General features: G+C 40.6%; 1 protein-coding gene across 8 annotated transcripts in view; it reads left to right on the plus strand.

The window, feature by feature from the left end:
• The window catches only part of LOC117979235 (WW domain-binding protein 11-like), a 268,867-nt gene that overhangs the window by 190,360 nt on the left and 59,372 nt on the right, over positions 1–19,135 (plus strand). The gene's annotated exons all lie outside the window — the stretch shown is intronic.

The raw sequence follows: 19,135 nt of genomic DNA on the forward strand, positions 1-19,135 counted from the left end.
TGTGTTTTCTCCCATCATCCATAAAATCATGGCAAGCTACTTGTTTGCTTGCAAGCAGAGTCAAATCTCAGGCTTTCACAGTTTTTCAGAGTAAGCATTGATGGTAAAAATACTGTAGAAAGGGAGAGAAGGAATCATTATAATCAAGTTTTCTGAGATCAGTGAGGAGATGAGATTTAATATATAGTTGGGAGTTTTCAAAAACAACCTCCAAAATCTAGAAGTCTTGGCATGATTCAGCCACACAGATTCTAGCTCTTTGATATATAGTCCTTTGCATATAACATTCTTCTGCTCTCAGCTAATGTGCTGCTGCTAATTTTAGCAAGTTTCAAAGCCAGAGCAAAAGACAAGAAAAATGTTGTGTGTTGTATTCTCCTCGCAGGCCTATATTTGCAACATACTATTTTGGATCCTGGTTATAAATAGGGTTTGTCATTTACTGATATTTTACATAAATAATTTTATCTCGACATCTTCGGTGAATGTGTGTGTCTGTGTGAAAGTGTGTGTGTCAGTGTATATGTGTGTCTGCATGTATACGAGTGTGTCTGTGTGTGTGCATGTGGTGTGTCTGTGTGAATGTGTCAGTGTGTCATGTGAATGTGTGTGTATGAGTGTGTGTGTAGCGTGTCTGTGTGAATGAGTGCGTGTCAATGTGTATGTGTGTCTGTATGAATGTGTATGTATCAGTGTGTATGTGCATCTGTGTGTATGCAGGAGTGGGCCTGTGTGTGAGTGTGTGCATGTGTTGTGCATGTGTGTCTGTATGTGTACTTCATTTCTTTCTTCCATCCATTATATTATTGGGAAGAAGGCTTTCTTTCATAAATAGCACACTTGGCTTCTAAATTAACTCTTCATTGAGAGGAACATGAGCACCATGAAACACAAACCCAATCTAGGGAAACAATGATGTTTCCTGCTCTTGTGCCTGTGGGACTGGCGAGTACCAGTACATATTTTTTATTCTTTATAAAACTCCCAAATCAGAATACTCTGGTAATCCTGATTATTCACATTCATTCCCCCTTCTAAAATTTATTATTTCATTTGAACTGAAAAAGGCTGTCATTTTTTTAAATAAACTTAAATAATTTTGGTTCTTACATGCTTTGCTTTTAATTTGGAATTTAAATAAAAAATTAAGAATATTTTAACCTAAAAAATATTTTTTAAGGATAAATATGCTTTGAGATAATAATTCTTCATATACATAGATAAAATAATTCCATGAATGTGTTTAAATAGAAGCCATTTTTTCTCTACTAGTTTCTTGGCCTGGGTTTCCCTTGTTCTCTCCTGAACCTTTCTCTGGAGTTACATGGCTGTTCTAATTGAGCGTGCTGTAAGTAAGCTGGCGTGCACACCTAATGCCATAAGCCAGGCAGCCTTTGCTTTTTTCCATTGTAATCTCAGTGGCACATTGGATTTTAAATTAACCTTGTGAAATTGTATCTCTCAAAGGCACTTTTTAAATAAAAAAATATCATAGTCATAGTCACTGATATATGTAATATATATAATATATGGATAATAATATATGGATATATATCTTTTACAAGAAACACTTTAGTATTCACAAATTGAGTTCATATCAGTCCTTAAACAGATGTGGCAAATACAGACCTGGTGTGACTGTGCTGAAATAAACACACGTGATAACTTATGTGGAGAGGGATGCTGATGGTTATAATTACCCTGCTGAAATCTATCCTCTGCATCTACATTTGCGGAATGGAAACTCCCAGCCATTTAACAAGCCACTTATGATAGCAGACCCTAAAACAGAAGATCTTAACTTTTTGTACCATGAGCTTTTTTTGTACTTCACTTCTGTGGTAGTCCTGTGAGGATGATGAACCCCTCCTCAAAGTATTTTAAAATGCATAAAATGAAATACATAGAATCACAAAGTATAGCAGGTACTGTTGGTGCTCTTCACAAATCCACTTGGAGTCCCTGTACCATTTCTGTGTGCTCATTTCCCAGATTTTGTGTGTGCTGTATCCTGACCCAGACCTGTGAGTTTCTTCCGACGACTGCTCATGGCCAGGTGGAGCTCTTTGCCCATAGACAGAAAGCTAGCAGTGACTGTGAGTTTATGGGTTCTGAGCTCCCTAAGCTAATAACTGACTGTGCCCAGAGTTCGAAACCCCAGTTCTGTTACCTCTGGTTGAAACATACTCTGAGTTCTAATGTTCACTCCAGACCTCCCAGTGGAACCAGGCTGAAGCTGAGGCCTCACGGGAAGTCTGAACCTTGTTGTCCTCTTTCCTTCCCTCTCCTTCCCCACTCCTTCTCCCGTTTCTCTTGGAAGCTCTGCGTTCATAAAACGCTTGCACATGAGCCCTCAACTCACAATCTTTTGTCTGGAAAACCTCACCTAAGATACAAAGGAAACTGGAAATTCACTGACAAAGTATTTTTTTCTTTAACTGTGACATAGTATGTGAATTTTTATTGACACAACAAATACCAGGATTCAGTGGTAAGTCTGATAATTACAATAATTTTGAAGCAGGGACGAACATAATTGATATTGTAAGACGTCTGCAACAATAGTATTTCTAGTACTACAATGATTGCCCACATCCATAATAATAGGAAATACCAAATTTCAGTTACCATTAGTGAAAATAAAGATGTAATTTCTCCACCTGTTGTAGGCAACATAATAGCCCCTCAAAGACGTCCATTCCTAATCATGGAAACTTACGATTCTATTTCATTACCTTACATGGCAAAGGGAAGTTGACCAATGTAGTTAAGTTAAAGATCTTGAAATAGGTAATTCTGGACCTAATGTAATCATAAGGGTCCTTATAAGAGGTAAAGAAGAGCATTAGAGTTAGAGAAAGAGATGCAATGATGGAAGCAGAGATTGGAGTGTTGCAGCCACAAGCCAAGGAATGCCAGTAGTCTGCAGAAGCTGGAAACAAGCAAAGAAGTGGCTTCCCCCGTGGATCCCCCAGAAGGATGCAGTGCTGCCCACACCTTGATGTCAGACTTCTGACTGCCAGGACTGGAAGGACAAACATTTGTGTGATTTTTAAGCCACAAAATTTGTGTTCGTTTGTAAAAAACAGCAGTAGGAAACTAAGACACCACCCGAGTTCATAGATCCCTGAATTCCATCCACTGCCCTTGATGGGTCATAGACTCCAGATTAAGAGCCCTTTCAGAGAGATTAATTCCTTGGGAAGGATCTCAGTTCCCTCAACTACAAAATAATGGTGGTTTGTCTTAATGATGAATATGGCCTAGCTTGCTGCTTAGGTCACTGGTTTCACTGTCATTCACGGCCTTTGTCAATCTGGCCCAGGGAAGTTTGGCACCTAGTACTAGAAATCGGAATGCCGAGACAAATTCCCTGCACTCAACCCTACTCTCATCTCAAACTAGGGAACACAGATATTACCAGCCAGGGTTAGAACAGGCTGGAGGGATTCACAGTTAAGTCTTGGTGCACAGTAGCCGAATGACTGGGGACTATGGTAGGGTGGCCAAGGAGAGTGGCTGTGTGCCAGCGCTTGGGCAATGGCCCAAGTGATGCAGGAATTACTACTTGGGCAGAGACAGACCTCTTACTCATGAAACACATATTCAATCACTCAGTAATACAGACTTCTGTTCAAGGACCTTATACTATAATTGGAGAGAAAAGGCAAACACACAAGTAGGCAAAGTAAGGAATTTTGCACTGAGAGCCAAGCCCTGTAAAGGGTGCTATGGGATTTTAGAGGGGAAAATAAATCAATAAAGGATAATCATAGAAGGCTTCATGGAGGAGGTGGGACCAGGCAGGTAGTAGTTGCACAGCCAGAGAAAAGAACAAGGAAAAGTCTAGTAGATTATAAAACATAATGAGCCAAAACTTGGAGGTGAGAAGAGGGCCATGTGCTTATTTCAGCTAATTGTGCTGAATTAAAATAATTCAGGGTTGTTCCCAGTGCCGTGCGCTGCAGCTGTGGTGTGGTCTCTGCCCTCAAGGAGTCTGTGGTGGCAGAGGAGGACACACAGGACAGGAATATGCTGAGCCACATTCAATGAGAAAGATGTATGCACAGTGAAGCTTGATGATGGTGAGCTGCTTCTAGAAGCAGGAGGTGGCATGGACAAGAGGGTCTTTGGAGGAGAGGGCTGCTTAGGTGGGACAGCACAGTACGAACAAATAGGGTGGAAAGGCTGGCCTTGGAGCAGGGACTAGTGAGTACCAACAAGCAGCTCCATTCAGCACGTGCAGGTCTGACGGCCTGAGTCCCTTCCACCCCTACAAGTACAGGCAGGTGGAGGGAAGGCAAGCCAGAGAAACACCCAGCACTCCGGGACTTGCTCCTATACTTTATTAATCCTTTAGTACTTTCCTTAAATAGGTCAAATCCCTCATAACGCAGTCCATGGAGTGTATCGATTTTTGTGGTACAGGATTTTGCTGCATTACTTAAAATCCATTTCCAATTTATAAGCGCTCAATATAAAACTGCTGTTATTCAGCCTTTCATTATTGAATGATGAAGGGAAGAAAAGGCTTCAGAAAACCGAAGAAAGAAAGGAAGAAATTGCATGAATTTTTTAAACCATAGACCCTACAAACAAATCCTTTTTCCATCTCCATTTCCCAGGAATTTGGTAGATGGTTTGGGATGTCACGTTTTGCCTGTTGCTATTTCATTTTCCCGGAGAGCGTTTGACTCGGATGTTAGAGATAGTGGATAATTTATGCTTGGAAGAACATTGAAAAGGCCATGAGTATGCTCCATTTCATTCCTTCTCTGAAAGAACCAGTCCATTTAATAAGAAAGGGCCTGCTCCATCCATGTGAGGCAGGACAATCTTAAGTAGTTAGAGATTTTTCAATACAGAGAAGTTTTCCAAATGAGATCTAGTTAGCAATTGTTATGAGTGATCCTAGACAGCAGAAATGGCTAAACCGTTGGGGACCGCCCTGTCCTAGATGTGATAGTGGCCTGAATGTTCATTCCCCGTATCTAGTCCCTCTCTAAATCCCCTGACACAGCACAACTGGGAAAGGCCATCCCGTGCAAGCTGTCTCTCAACTTCTTTTGGCCACATAAAAATGACCCTTGTGCCTGGAACAGTGCCTTTCCCAGAGATAATGAGCCCACACAACCTGTGCCAGACTAATTGCCTTTGTGGGGATATCTTTCCCCATTGCAAGCTTAGTACATTCCCATTTGCTGTGCTTAAGTGTGTGCCTCACACGGCACCTGGCCAACCTCACTGCTGTATCTGTCCTCCACAAGGAGGGGATGGGGTCCTTCTGCTGAGGGATGAACAGGGTGTCTGTAGTCACATCTCTGCATGGGCTGCCTGGAGAGACTCACTAGCTGTAGGGAACCAGCACACAGTACTGAAGCTGGTCTCTTCCCTATGTAAGTGAAAGCATCACTCCAGACAGTGCTTGGCGACTCTGATACCAAGAAGCAATGTGCAAAAGTGTTTGGAGTCCTTGCCTGGGTTTGGCACTGGTGCACAATGAAGGAGGCTTGGGGGCCAGGGCTTCAGCTGTGGACCCCTGGACAAGGTGGGAAGGTGGGATCAGCTCTATCTCTGAGGGGCCCAGAGACCTGAAGTGTCGATTGAGGAGCTTCAGTCCAAGAAGAGTGGCTCTCCACAAGGAGCTGGAAATAATGGGGGGCAGTGGAGTTGACCATCTCCTACCACCATGAGTGTGTGACCCCGGCAGTGTCTGCCAGGAATTGCTGGCCCCAGCACATTTGTAGGGAGCGGCATTGGAGGGCTGAGGTGCTGTCTGCTGTGGATCGAGTTGTATCTTCCCAAATTCATATTTTGTCCTCCCTAAACCCCCAGGGAGTGTGTTGAAGACAGGACCTTTAAGGAGGTGACTGAGGTGAAATGAGGTAATAAGGATGGAGCCCTGCTCCCATAAACCTGGTGCCTTTAAAAGAAAAGGAAAAGATGCCAGAGTTCTCGCTCCACAATTTGAGAACTTAGTGAGGAGATCCGGGAGCCAGGAAGAGGCCCTCAGCAGAATCTGGGCACGCCATCACCCTGAGCTCAGACTTCCCGCCTCCAGGGCTGCGATGAAATATGTGTCTGTTCTTTAAGACCCCGACCTGTGGTATTTTGTTACTGCTGTTCAAGCTGACTAATTCACGGTTTATCTCTCAGGCTGGTAGGGGCTGGTACTTATCATTTCAGGAGAAATGGGCCCCCAAATCCTCTGCTCAGCCCATGACCTGGGGCAACAGGTTACTGTGGGCTGGCTTATTGCCAGTTCAGAGGGGTGGAAATCACCCTGCCTCTCTAACACCGGCTGGTTTTCCAAGAGGTAGCAACAGCAGAGACTGTACTGGTTAGGGATTGCATCTAGCTAGGAATAATAGAAAATGTAGCTATTAATAGATTGGCTTAAACAAATTAGGGGTTTTATTTTTTTCACCGTAACAGGTAGTCCAGAGCTAGGCATTTCAAGGTTGGCATAGCAGGTCCATGATGCTGTCAGAGACTTGGGTTCTTTCTGTTCTTCTGCGCAACTGCAGTTAGCAGCAGCGTGCTTATTACCTTGTAGTTTTCAAGATGACTTCTCTAGCTCTAGCATCAAGTTCCTGAACCTGGTCAGAAGAAGAGAAGGCCAACCAGCGTGTCAGCTGACACTGACCATCCTGTAGCAACTTCCACTTATATCCCATTGGCTAAGACTGTGCTCTTCCTACCTGAAGGCAGGCTGGGAGATTTGGTGCAACAAAATGTTCTGTTGGTAAGAAGAAGCAGAAGCAGAGAAGGACACTGGAAGGCAATGAGCACTTTCTGACACACAGGATTCACAGAGCGGAAAGCAGGCAAACTAGAAACAAAGCCAAACCTCACCTATGCAGACCTGGCTACCAGAAGGGAGAAGACAAAGCAAAATACCTAGAATAGGGGCTGCTGTTGAAATTAAGGAGTCGACAAAGTCAGCAACGACTTTAACAATAACAACAAAAAGTAATAGGGGCAATTAAAGGAATTCAGTTAGATAAAAACGGGCTTTTCAGAGCTAAGACACATGATCTTTTAAAGCAGGGGTCCCCAACCCAGTACCAGTCTGTGGCCTATTAGGAACCTGGCCACACCTCAGGAGGTGAGTGGCTGGCGAGTGAGCATTACCACCTGAGCTCCGCCTCCTGTCAGATCACGGGTGGCATTAGATTCTCATAGGAGTGCAAATCCTGTTGTGAACTGCACATGCGAGGGATCTAGGTTCCTCACTCCTTATGAGAATCTAACTAATGCCTGAGGATCTGAGGTTGAACAGCTTCATTCCGAAACCACCCGCTCCCCAGGTCTGTGGAAACATTGTCTTCCACAGTATTGGTTCCTGGTGCCAAAAAGGCTGGGGACTGCTGAGGCGGGCAGATCACCTGAGGCTACTCTGGAGGCTGAGGCAGGAGAATCACTTGAACCCAGGAGATGGAGGTTGTGGTGAGCCGAGATCACACCATTGCATTCCAACCTGGACAACAAGAGTGAAACTCCGTCTCAAAAAAAATAAAAATAAAATAAATAAGTAAACAAATAAAGTTAATTTGGGCCAGGTGTGGTGGCTAACACCTATGATCCCAGCACTTTGGGAGGCCAAAGCAGGCTGATCACCTAAGGCCAAGAATTCGAGACCAGCCTGGCCAACATGGCAAAACCCCATGTCTACTAAAAGTACAAAACTTAGCCAGGAGTGGTGGCACACTCCTGTAATCCCAGAGACTCTGGAGGCTTAGGCAGGAGAACTGCTCGAACCCAGGAGGCAGAGGTTGCAGTGAGCAGAGATCATGCTGCTGTACTCCAGCCTGGGTGACAGACCAAAACTCATTCTCAAAAATAATGATAATAATAATTTGATAAAATGAAAGAGCACTCATTCTTGAAAACCAAATTAATTGCCTAAGTGGTTAAGTTGAAGAAAAGTATCAAAGCCTAGACCCATGAAAATCATAATCAAAAAGGTAAATTCCTTGAAGGTCCTGGCTAGAACATCTAACCAAAAGAAAGATTTGGATCTGCTAATGAAAAGGGCTATCAAGTGCCAGATAGGATGAATTTCTTTGGAAATATTGAATTCTCAGAAGAAAAAAGTAAACCTTTAAAAACCAAGATCTAAGGAAAATAACTTACAAGGCAAATGGCCTTAAGTTGACACCAGGCTTCTTCTCTGCATGACTAAAAAGCCTGAAGATAGTGGGTTAACATGTCTACACAGTGGAGACAAAAGGAAGACCACCACCACCTGTCACGGCAGGGTGTTTGCTGGTGTGAGGGGATTGTGAGGGGACATTGTGCATTGGATATCTCAGGCATATGCTCAAGAAGGTACACTAATCACATCAACTCACTCTTTCACAGTCACGAGAAACCAGAAGTTGTGAAGATTGAGAGTTTAAAATAGCAATCAAAAGTAAACCTAGGAAAATCTTTAGAAACTTCTGTTGAACATGTAAATAAAAATAAAGTGAAAAATTCCCTGTTGCTTCTGAAGCATTTTACAATAATCTGATTGCAGGGCCCTCAACTAAATCAATGGAACCATTTCTTCATATGCCAAGATAAGAATGCCAGGGAATCCCTGTGACAAACATTCAAACACAGAAATATGCCTCAATGTCTGCTGGTTAAAAGGGGCATATGGGGGAAATGCATATATAGAATTTAAAGTAGGTAGGTGATCTGAGGGGAAGGATGTAGACTCCTGTTACAGGTTTGTCTGCTAGTGTCCGCCAAAGCCCTGGCCCGTGTGAAGCTGTGTGATGGGGGAAAGAAGGGAAATGTTGAGGGGCAGGGAAATGTAGGGGGTTGGTGGCTGCTCCTAAGCCTGGGGGGAGGTTTTGGAGGTCCTTCTTGGGGATTATATGTAGTCATGGTGTTGAAAAGTCATTTCTTTTAGAACTTTCATTTTGAAAAACTAAATGAAAGGGAAATGGAGAGAAAGGGAGGTGAAGGGAAGGTAGAGGAGAAGAAAGAAGTCCAGGCTGGGAAGTCAGAATGGGCTGATTATGAGTGGGACCAGGTGGCATGTTTTATGCCCACAACACTGACAGTGCTAGTTGGGGGTCTTCTGTTGCAGGGGTCCAGTTGATGGCTCATGTTCAAGGTTTACATGATTATGGGACAATCATTTATCTGAAAGCCAAGGAGATGGACCTAATAACTCAAACAGAAAGGGACTACAGTTTTCCAGAGAACAAAGCAAATGACAGTAAATAGATCGGTATTGGACTTGATGATGAAAAAAAGGAACAAGTTGTGCAGAAACAACAGTAACCCTTAGAAGAGCAGGGCCACAGGTGGGCTCTGCCATCTGGAAGAAATGTGGGTGAGTAGTCTGAAGAGAAACTTTTGGGCTAGTCTGAGCAGTAGGTGCCTTGGCACCTGTCACCACACCTGTGCACTGAGTCCTGGTGCAGTCACTTTTACCGTGCTGCCTTACTCACATCCTCTTGGGTCAAGACCCTTTCACATGCCAGTGAGTGTTCCCTTCACCCAATAAGCCCCTCTTCCAACATACTATTAAGCTACAGCCATGGTTTCCTGGTAATAAAGATAAATTCTACCTAACTCTTGGTTAGCATCTTAGTCCCCGCTAGATATGGAATCCTCTCTCAAGCCGAACCTTACCTCCCTGTGAGGCTGGACTCCACCTCTGACCATCTTTCCCAGCCTACCTTTTGCCTGAAGTGCATGTCTCCTGCAGTGCAACCATAGCTATCTGAATATCATCCCCACTTTATTGACTTGTTATTTCAACAAATATGTGTTGATTACCTACTAAGTTTTGGACACTCACAATGCCAAATGCCAGGGATTTTGAGCTAGATGAGGTAAGGTCTCTGTCTCCAGAGAACTCATTTTCTGGTGAGAAGGAGACAAGTCACATCAGGAGATAACTGCAATGTAATGTGGAAAGTAGATAAAGACAGGCACATGATAGAATGTGGGAAGTACACTGAATGTGGGAAATACAATGAGAGAGACAGGCACACGGTAGAATGTGAAGATGGATTAATGGTGCTTCATCCCACTTAGGGAAGAAGAATAGATAGTGGAGAACATACTGGCCTGAGTCTTAAAAACTGGATAAGCATTTTCTATATATAACAGGGAGGAAAGGCAGGTACTCCCCTAGAGGGGACAATATGAAACAGGCAAGGAGGTGAGCTATCACATGGTATGTATGGTGGGCTACACGTGTCTAGTATTGACTGAAAGTACAACTTACAGGAACAGTACAGTGTCCATATGCCGCCACATCCTTCCTACATTCAGGACAAACAACATTAAGTGGTCACAGCACCATTTCCTGCTGAGTCTGATTTTAGCCTCAAAATCCTTTGAAACACACAGCTCCAGGCAACCACAGCTAATTGGTCAGAATTAGCATACAAAAGGTAACTTATTTACCATAGTTTCTGTAAGCAACAGGGACTATTGAAGCTGAACTGTGACAGGGACACACATCTTTGTCTTCACTACACTGACTGCAAACTCATTGAGCCCGAATTCTGCATCAGATGCCAGAGTGCTGGTTCTCGGTCCGCCCTGTGCTTTCTCCAGTCTGCTCTGTATCTCAGGGAACAATATTCTCCATGTCTCTTTGCCTTTGTCTTTCAGGTAGGTTTTGCCAATGGGAGGCATGTGCCAAAAATTGGAGGCAAGGAGATGGGGGAAGCTCTCACTCTGCCTTGTGGCATTTCTGGCCAAGTCCCCTGGTGGACCCAGGATCCCCTAGGCATGCTCTGCCTCTGTGGGCTCAGCTCCCACCAGACTGGCCTGCTGCAGTTCCAGCTTCGGGTGGGTGACCACCTCATTCCTTTGTCCCTGCAGCTGCAGGAGGGATGAACCTCTGGTTGACCTTACTATCCCTGTTTGTTTGTTTAGTCTTTCAGCAATTCCACTATCTTGTTCCTGACCTGCAGAATTCAATTCCTTGTTTGAAGCACCTGGAGTGACTTTATTTTTCGGAATAAAGCCTTCACTGACTCACCTTGTGTCACTTCTACCCTGTCTGGACTCACTTTCCTTTCCCCACTCAGTAGCAGATGGTGCCCCATCATGCTTCAACACTGAGTTTATACTGTGTATGAAGTTAGGGACCTAGTAGAGGAGAGGTGGGTTAGGGATGAGGGGGTGACGGAGAAGAGACCTCTCCAACCCTGTCTGGACATTCCAGGTAGTCGCTCTGCACAGGGCCCCAGAAGAGTGCCTCAGTATCCCCGGCTGAAAGATTTTCTTCAGAAGAGAGGACCCTGCCACCCTCCTGCCCCCTGCTTGGGAAGTCTGAGTTCTGTGAATTAACAGGAAGAGCTAATGAAAATTTAGAATGTACTGAGGAAAGGACTTATGAATCCCAGAATTGACCCTTATTTCACAACCTTTTGGCGAAATGAGAGAATAGTGGCACCCGTGGTACCCATTCAGAATGGGAAGTTGTCTTATGTATCTCTCCCTCTGCACCTCCAGCTGCTTATTCCCTCAGAGTGAGAAAGGTTTGGAGAAACAGGCAACAAAAAGGAATGGCCTTGATATTCCTCAAATCCACCTGGAGAGTTTCCTTCTAGGTAAGCCACAGAAAGAACAGTAGCCTTCCTGTAGGATCGCTTTTCCTTCTGGGTCTCTGCAGGATTATCATTGAAAGATGGTAACTTACCAGGTTCTGAGGCCCCTCAAATTTTGTTCAGTAATATATAGAAATATGGTTTCTAAAAATATTCTCATTATACCTAAAGGGGTAAGGATGATGATGTCAGCTGAGTTTCATTTTAGGCAACAGTAAGTAATTCTGCTTCCCTCAGCTTTTGAGAACACATGATTCTTACCTGTAGATTCTCTTTTGAAATGATTATTCTTCACATAAAAATAAGTTTTTTCTCATTTTAGAAAGAGCACTCTTGTTTAATTAAACCTTCCTGTTTATGCTCATTTTGTAAAATTTCTCTGGGATTTGGAGCTGGTCATCTGTGGGAATTTAAATCCACGGGGAACAGCTTGTCAGAGTCTTGGTAACTTTATTAGTAAAGATCTTTCTTCTTTTTCCTACTGACTAGGCATTAAGGCTTGATCTGAATCATCTGTTATTTTGAAACTGTACATAAGTACGGGGCTCTCAAATTCAGAGAAAAACATAGAGGAAGAAAACAAAAAATGACTCCTGTGGTACTATAAATAAGTAAACCTGTATTAAGTGAATAATTTTTATTTCTTTCTTGACGAAGGAATTCAACTGATTCTCCACGTCATTTAGTGACTTAATTGTCTTAATGACTCCAGGGACTCCTGTGTGGCTCTGCCTCATATTAACTCATGGAATCTATGTTTCTTGCTGTGTTTTTATTGGGAAAGCTGGCTGTCTTTTTGAATAGATGTAGATTGTTCTTTCTTTTATGTGGTTGTTTTATGAAGGTGTTAAAAATGCCACTCTAAAAGATGGGACTGGCAAATTGTTTAGTTAAATTGTGCGTGGCAGACGCCTATGAATTCTTCACACCCATTATAGTTTCCCTGTAATGTGCCATCATCCTGAATAGATTACACTTTAGATATTTTCAGTGTTTATCCAAAATGATGCCACAACCTTATGTGGTCCACTTGGAAACACCCCCACTTCAAGCCCCAGCAGCAGCTCCTGGAGTTTGATCAAATGCTTCCATGCACACTCTGATTTTATTACCCTTTCATTTCCTTGCACCAGACAGATAGGGAATTCAAGATGCACCTAAACAATGAGGGACATCCTTTATTCAGATTTAAATGCTGTATTGATGTTATAGAATGACTGAATTAGCATCATTCCATTTTGTGTTTAGGGATATTAAATGTTATTGAGAGGAAATATATTTGAGGCAAAACCCTAAAACTTGAGGATCAAAGAAGAAAATTTTCAACACATTGGTGTTTTCATATGAGCATATGGAGATATAGCAATTTTAATAATGTTGCCGCTTTACTAAAAGCTTTTGTATTGAAGAATTTCTTGATTATGTAAGCAAATCTGATAACCCTCATCCCAGAGAAAAAAAACCATCATCACATATCATCAGGGCCTGGGATATTAGAGCTGACCCTACAGTCCTGGCCAAGTGTTTTGTCCTTTTTAACCACATACATGACAAATGACGGACTGCTGTGTAATATATTCCCTTGGGCAACCCAAAACTTCCAGCCTTTGATTCACTCTGCAGTTCAAAAACTTCTACCTAAATTCGAGTGATTGAGAGGGATACAATTTTGGAATATCCTTAAGCTCGTTTTAACCCATTATTTTTTAGTTTAACAAACCGCAGGGAAATTCACATAAAATTAATGATTTAAAGTGCACAATTCAGTGGTATTTAGTACATTCACAACATTGTACAACTACCACCTATTTTAAGTTCCATAACATTTTCATTGCTGATATGGTTTGGCCCTGTGTCCCCCCGCAAATCTCATCTCAAATTGTAATCCCCACATGTCAGGGGAAGGACCCAGTAGGAGGTAATTGGATCGTAGAGGTGGTTTCCCCCAAGCTGTTCTCCTGATAGTGAGGGAGTTCTCACTATCAGAGAGCTGATGAGAGAGCTGATGGTTTTAAATGTGGCACTTCCTTGCTCTATCTCTCTCTCTCCTGCCACCTTGTGAAGAAGGTGCCTGCTTTCCCTTCACCTTCCACCATGATAGTAAGTCTCCTGAGGCCTCCCCAGCCATGCATAACTGTGAGTCAATTAGATCTCTTTTATTTATAAATTACCCAGTCTCAGATAGTATCTTTATAGCAGTGTGAAAACAGACTAATGCAATCGCCCCAAAAGGAAACCCCATTAAACAGTTACTTGTTATTCTCACCTTTTCCCAAGCCTTGGCAACCATCATTCTTCTTTCAGTCTCCATAGATTTACCTACTCTGGGTATTTTATAAAAAATGAAATCACACAATATGTGACCTCTTGTGTCTGGCTTCTTTTACTTAGTATAGTGTTTTTGAAGTTTTTGCATATTGTAAGATGCATCAGTACTTCATTTATTTTTATAGGTGAATAACATTTCATTTATGTGTATGTCATATTTTGTTTATTCATTCATGTTTAATAGATTTAGGGTTGTTTCCACCTTTTAGCGTTTGTGAATAGTGTTACAATGAACATCCATGTACAAGTATTTTTTTAGTATCTGTTTTCATTTTTGGGAGTATTTACATAGGAGTGGAATTGCTGGGCTATATGGTAATTCTATTATTTACTCTTTGGGAAACTGCCAGACTGTTTTCCATAGCAGTTGTATCATTTTGCATTTCCACCAGCAATGTCTGAAGTTTTCAGTTTCTTCATGTCCTCACCAACAATTGTTATTTCAATTTTTCTTTCTTCCTTTTTTTTTGTTATTATAGTCATTCTAGTACATTTGAAATGGAATCTCATTGGGGTTTTGATTTACATTTCCCTAATGGTTAATGATGTTGAGTATCTTCTCATGTGTTTTTTGGTACTTGCGTATCATTGCAAGATATTTGTCCACATTCTTTGCCCATTTTCTAATTGGGATACTTCTTTTCTGCTGAGTTGTAAGAGTTCTTTATACATTCTGGATACTAGATAGACCCTTATCAGATGTTTACAAATATTTTCTCCCATTCTATAGATTGTCTTTTCACTTTTTTGCCAATGTACCTTGGTAAACAAAAGTTTTTAATTTTGATGAAGTCCAACTTATCTATTTTTTGTTGCACTTGCTTTTGGTGCTACATTTAAGAATTCATTGCCAAATCTCAGGTCATGAAAATTCACTACTATGTTTTCTCCTAAGGGCTTTTTGGTTTTTATCACTTACAGGTAGATCATTAATACATTTTGTGGATATGCAGTTATACAGCTCTACTTGTTGAAGAGACAGTCTTCCCCATTAAATTGTCTTGGCATCCTTATTAAAAATCAATTAGCCATAGGTTTATGGGTTTATTTTTGTAGTCTCAATTCTATTTCATTGGTCTATATGTCTATCTTTATACCAGTACCATACTCTTTTTATCACTGTAACAGGTAGTAAGTTTTGAAATTGTTTTCAACTTTGTTTTTCATTTTCAAGATTGTTTTGGCTATTCTGGGTTCCTTGTAATAATGAATTTATGAATTTGAGAATTGGCTTTTCCATTTCTGCAAAAATAAACATTGGAATTTTAATAGAGATTGAATTGAATCTGTAGAACGCTTTGAGTAGTATCATCATCTTAATAATCTTAAGTCTTTTGATCCATGAACATGGATGTCTACATATATTTAGGTCTTCTTTAATTTTTTTCAGCAATGTTTTATAGTTTTCAGTGTATAAGTCTTTTACCTCTTTGATTAAACTTATTCCTATGTATTTTACTCTTTTGGATGCTAATTGTAAGTAGAAGTAACTTAGTTTTTAAAAGGCAAATGAAGCTCAAATGTGATGCTTTATTATCAACACATTAACTACCATTTAGTTCACCTTTGCCCCACTAACTCTACTATGTTGTCATTGAGGTAGAAATCTTAATCCTCTCACCCTTCATTATTATTAAGCTTTTGCTTCCACAATTCTTTATAGTGCATAGTTTTAACTAAAGGTGACAATTAATATAAATTTATTTATTTTTACCTTCAGAAACTACTCATGCCATGCCAAATATATGTTATATGTGACTGCATATGAACACATAGCACAAATACTATAATGTAGTGTCTGACTATTTTAGGATGAGGCAGTTCTACATGAGCCAGTGATTCTGTTATATAGTATTAGACATATTTTTTGTAAGTGAGCAGTCATTGAAAACTTGTTCTTTAAAAGCATTAATAATTATCTATTGTTTTGCTGAGATTTAAAAAAATAATGAGCACCAAAACTTACTGCCTGTCTGCAAACTAATCAAATCTAGTTTGGTTGGGAATAGAGTGAGATGTTGTTCAGAGAAATTTAGAAAACTCTTGTTATTTCCTATAGAAGTAGAGTTTTAGGATTCTTTCATGGATATCTCAAGGTCCTTTAATGGCTTATTAGGAGAAAAGGATGCGGAAGAGAATGATCTCTAAATCGCTAGGAGTAATAGAAAAAGGCTTTCCTAGTTCCAAGTCCATGGGAAGACTTGGTTAGTGTATTGTTTCATAGAACCTTAGCCTGGTTGTTTTACTTATGTAGCTACAGGTCATGGTAATTAATTACACTCCAAGATAATTAGCATCTAGGTGGGCAGAGTTTCTGTGACATAAAGAGAGACAAAAACATTTTTTTTTTTTGAAACAGCGTCTTACTGTCTCCCAGGCTGGAGTGCAATGTTGCAGTCTCGGCTCACTGCAACCTCTGCCTCCCAGGTTCAAGTGATTCTCCTGCCTCAGCCTCCCGAGTAGCTGGACTTACAGGTGCCTGCCACAATGCCTGGCCAACTTTTGTATTTTTGGCGGAGACAGGGTTTCACCACATTGGCAAGGCTGGTCTTGAACTCCTGACCTCAGGTGATCCACCCATCTCAGCTTCCCAAAGTTCTGGGATTACAGGTGTGAGCCACCACACCCAGCTGACAAAAACATTTTTTCCACTACATCTGTAACATTCAAAGCTACAGAGTTGGGGAAATAATCCATTTCTCTTATTTATGCTGAGGGATTTATGAACCGTTGAATAGTTTGTAAAACAAAAACCCAATATGGGCACAGTGGTCCCCACTTATCTGTGGTTTCATTTTCTATGCTTTCAGTTACCCTCAGTCAATTGTGGTTTAAAAATGGTAAATGAAAAAATCCCAGAAATAAGCAACTCACAAGTTTTAAATTGTGCACCATTCTGAGTAACATGGTGAAATCTCACGCTGTCTCACTTAGGACATGAATCATCCTTTGTCCAGCATATCAAACTATCTAAGCTACCTGCCCACTAGTCACTTAGTAGCCATCTCACCTATCAGGTCATTCAACTGTCATAGTATCACAATGCTTGCATTCAAGTATCTCTTATTGTACTTAATAATGGCCCCAAAGTGGAAGAGTTGTGATGCTGGCATACTGTTATAATTGCTCTATTTTCTTATTAGCTATTGTTAATCTATTACCATGCCTAATATATAAATCAGACTTTATCATGGGTATGTATGTATGTATAGAAAAAACATATGTAGTATATATGTCCATATACTATACTATGACATATATACCTGAAACCCTATATATAATATAGGGTTCAGTACTATTCACGGTTTCAGGCATCTGCTGAGGGTCTTGGAATGTATCCCTCATAGATAAAGGGGGAGTACTGTGTAGCCTTTCTGACTCATGATTAAATTTCATTAACTATTGCTGAGATTATGTTCAAATAAATGGTATAAGGTTTTTAAATTAACTAGGTCTCATAATCTCATCTGTAAACTACAGATCTTACTCACCTTTACTATTCAATGAAAACCTGTATTTGGGGATAAAAGGACTATCTATGATTTCTATTTTTTGTCTTTTGAGCCATTAACAGAAATCTTAAAACTTTACTAACAGGATTTAAATGATATACATTCAGGTTGGGAAAACCAAGAAGACTGCTCCTCAGAAAAGGGAATACCACATTCTCCTCATGGTCATTAGTCAAGTCATCTGACTTCTCATTTGGGGGATGGTCTATGGAATGTTGCCTTACTTGCTACATATGGGCCACCTGGAATGGTGTCACCAGTCATAAGTACTATACCATTCATTTTGACAAGAAGACCCTGTATATAACCCAATTATCTACATACTGATAAGCGAACAAAGAAGGCCCTGTGTTCTACACTTCCTGTAACTTAGCGGAATTCAATCTCTCAACCAAGTCATGTACATTAAAAAGTACCTATGTTTCACTAGGGAATAGAGTCTTTTTACCAGGCCTGTGGAATTAGGAAGTCAATAAGATAATAAAAATCATCATCAGGTTTTCCTGTTTGGTATAAATAGAAGAGACAAGTGTACTATTTCTAAGAATATGTTGACCAAAATCCTGTAGCCATTGCTTCCCCAGGCTACACTGACTGATGCTGTTATCAGTCCTTGTGGATTACGGTGGACTGCCTGTCATCAGCATTGCTCACTAATATTTCCTGTTCTCCTCCTTCTGCGAACATGGAAGGATTAAACTTTCCTCTCTTCTAAAACTTAGGTTTGGTCAGGTAACTAGTCTTGGTCAATGAATGTGAAAACTGATGTGTGGCACTTCTGGGTGGAAGCTTTAAAAAGAGCTACCACAGAATTAGCCACATTCCCCATTCCCTGCTCTGTTGATTACAGAAGTACCTCTGTCAAGAAAGCCTCTGTTGAGAGGAGAGAGCTGTGGACATGGGGCTGGGATAAAAACATAGCTGTCACCATTTCTGTGAAGGGATTAGGATTCCTGAAGGCCTGGATATTCTTATGTAGGACATGGAATTTTGCCTCTGGAACTCATTTTTTTTCCAAGTGCAAAATTGAATTGGTTAAGTTCTTAATATTTCTAGAAATACAGCACCACGTTGATGACAAACTATCAACCAGCCTGCTCAATAACACTGACAATATATCAAGCACATGTACTAAGTTCATAAAATTACTGCTAATATAAGTTACAGAGAAAAATCAACTCTCTCAAAACGTTCCTATAAAAGCAGAAAATATTATGTCTTATTAAGCATGTGTATTTTAAAAATATTAGGGAAGTTTTAATAAGTCAGAAATTAACTTAAATGGGGCAGTTAGAAACTTTATTAAAGCTGATGTTCAAAATGTACACTATAATTTGTTTCAAAATTTCAGAGTAAGTTGATGAAAAGACAAAATTTGGGGACACTATAAAAATAATGGAATAAGATATATAGATATGCATATGCATATATTATATGCACACATACATACACATAAACACATGTATATGTGTGTGCATGTGTGTGTCTGTGTGTATGTATAGAAATATATTTATACACATATTTTCTCACACATGGACATTCTTGTACTTCCTCCTGAGCAACAGAACTATTTATCATTTTCTGCTCTTTTAAAATTTTGACATTTGGTTATCATCTGTGATACCTTGATAAATAATTTCTCAAGTTTTTTTGTCCATATGAAAATTTCTGAAACGCATCTTTTGAGTTCTTGGGTTTGACAAATTCTCCACTTTATTATGATAA

This window comes from Pan paniscus, chromosome 12, assembly GCF_029289425.2.
Source record: "Pan paniscus chromosome 12, NHGRI_mPanPan1-v2.0_pri, whole genome shotgun sequence".
NCBI classification, from domain to species: Eukaryota; Metazoa; Chordata; class Mammalia; order Primates; family Hominidae; genus Pan; species Pan paniscus.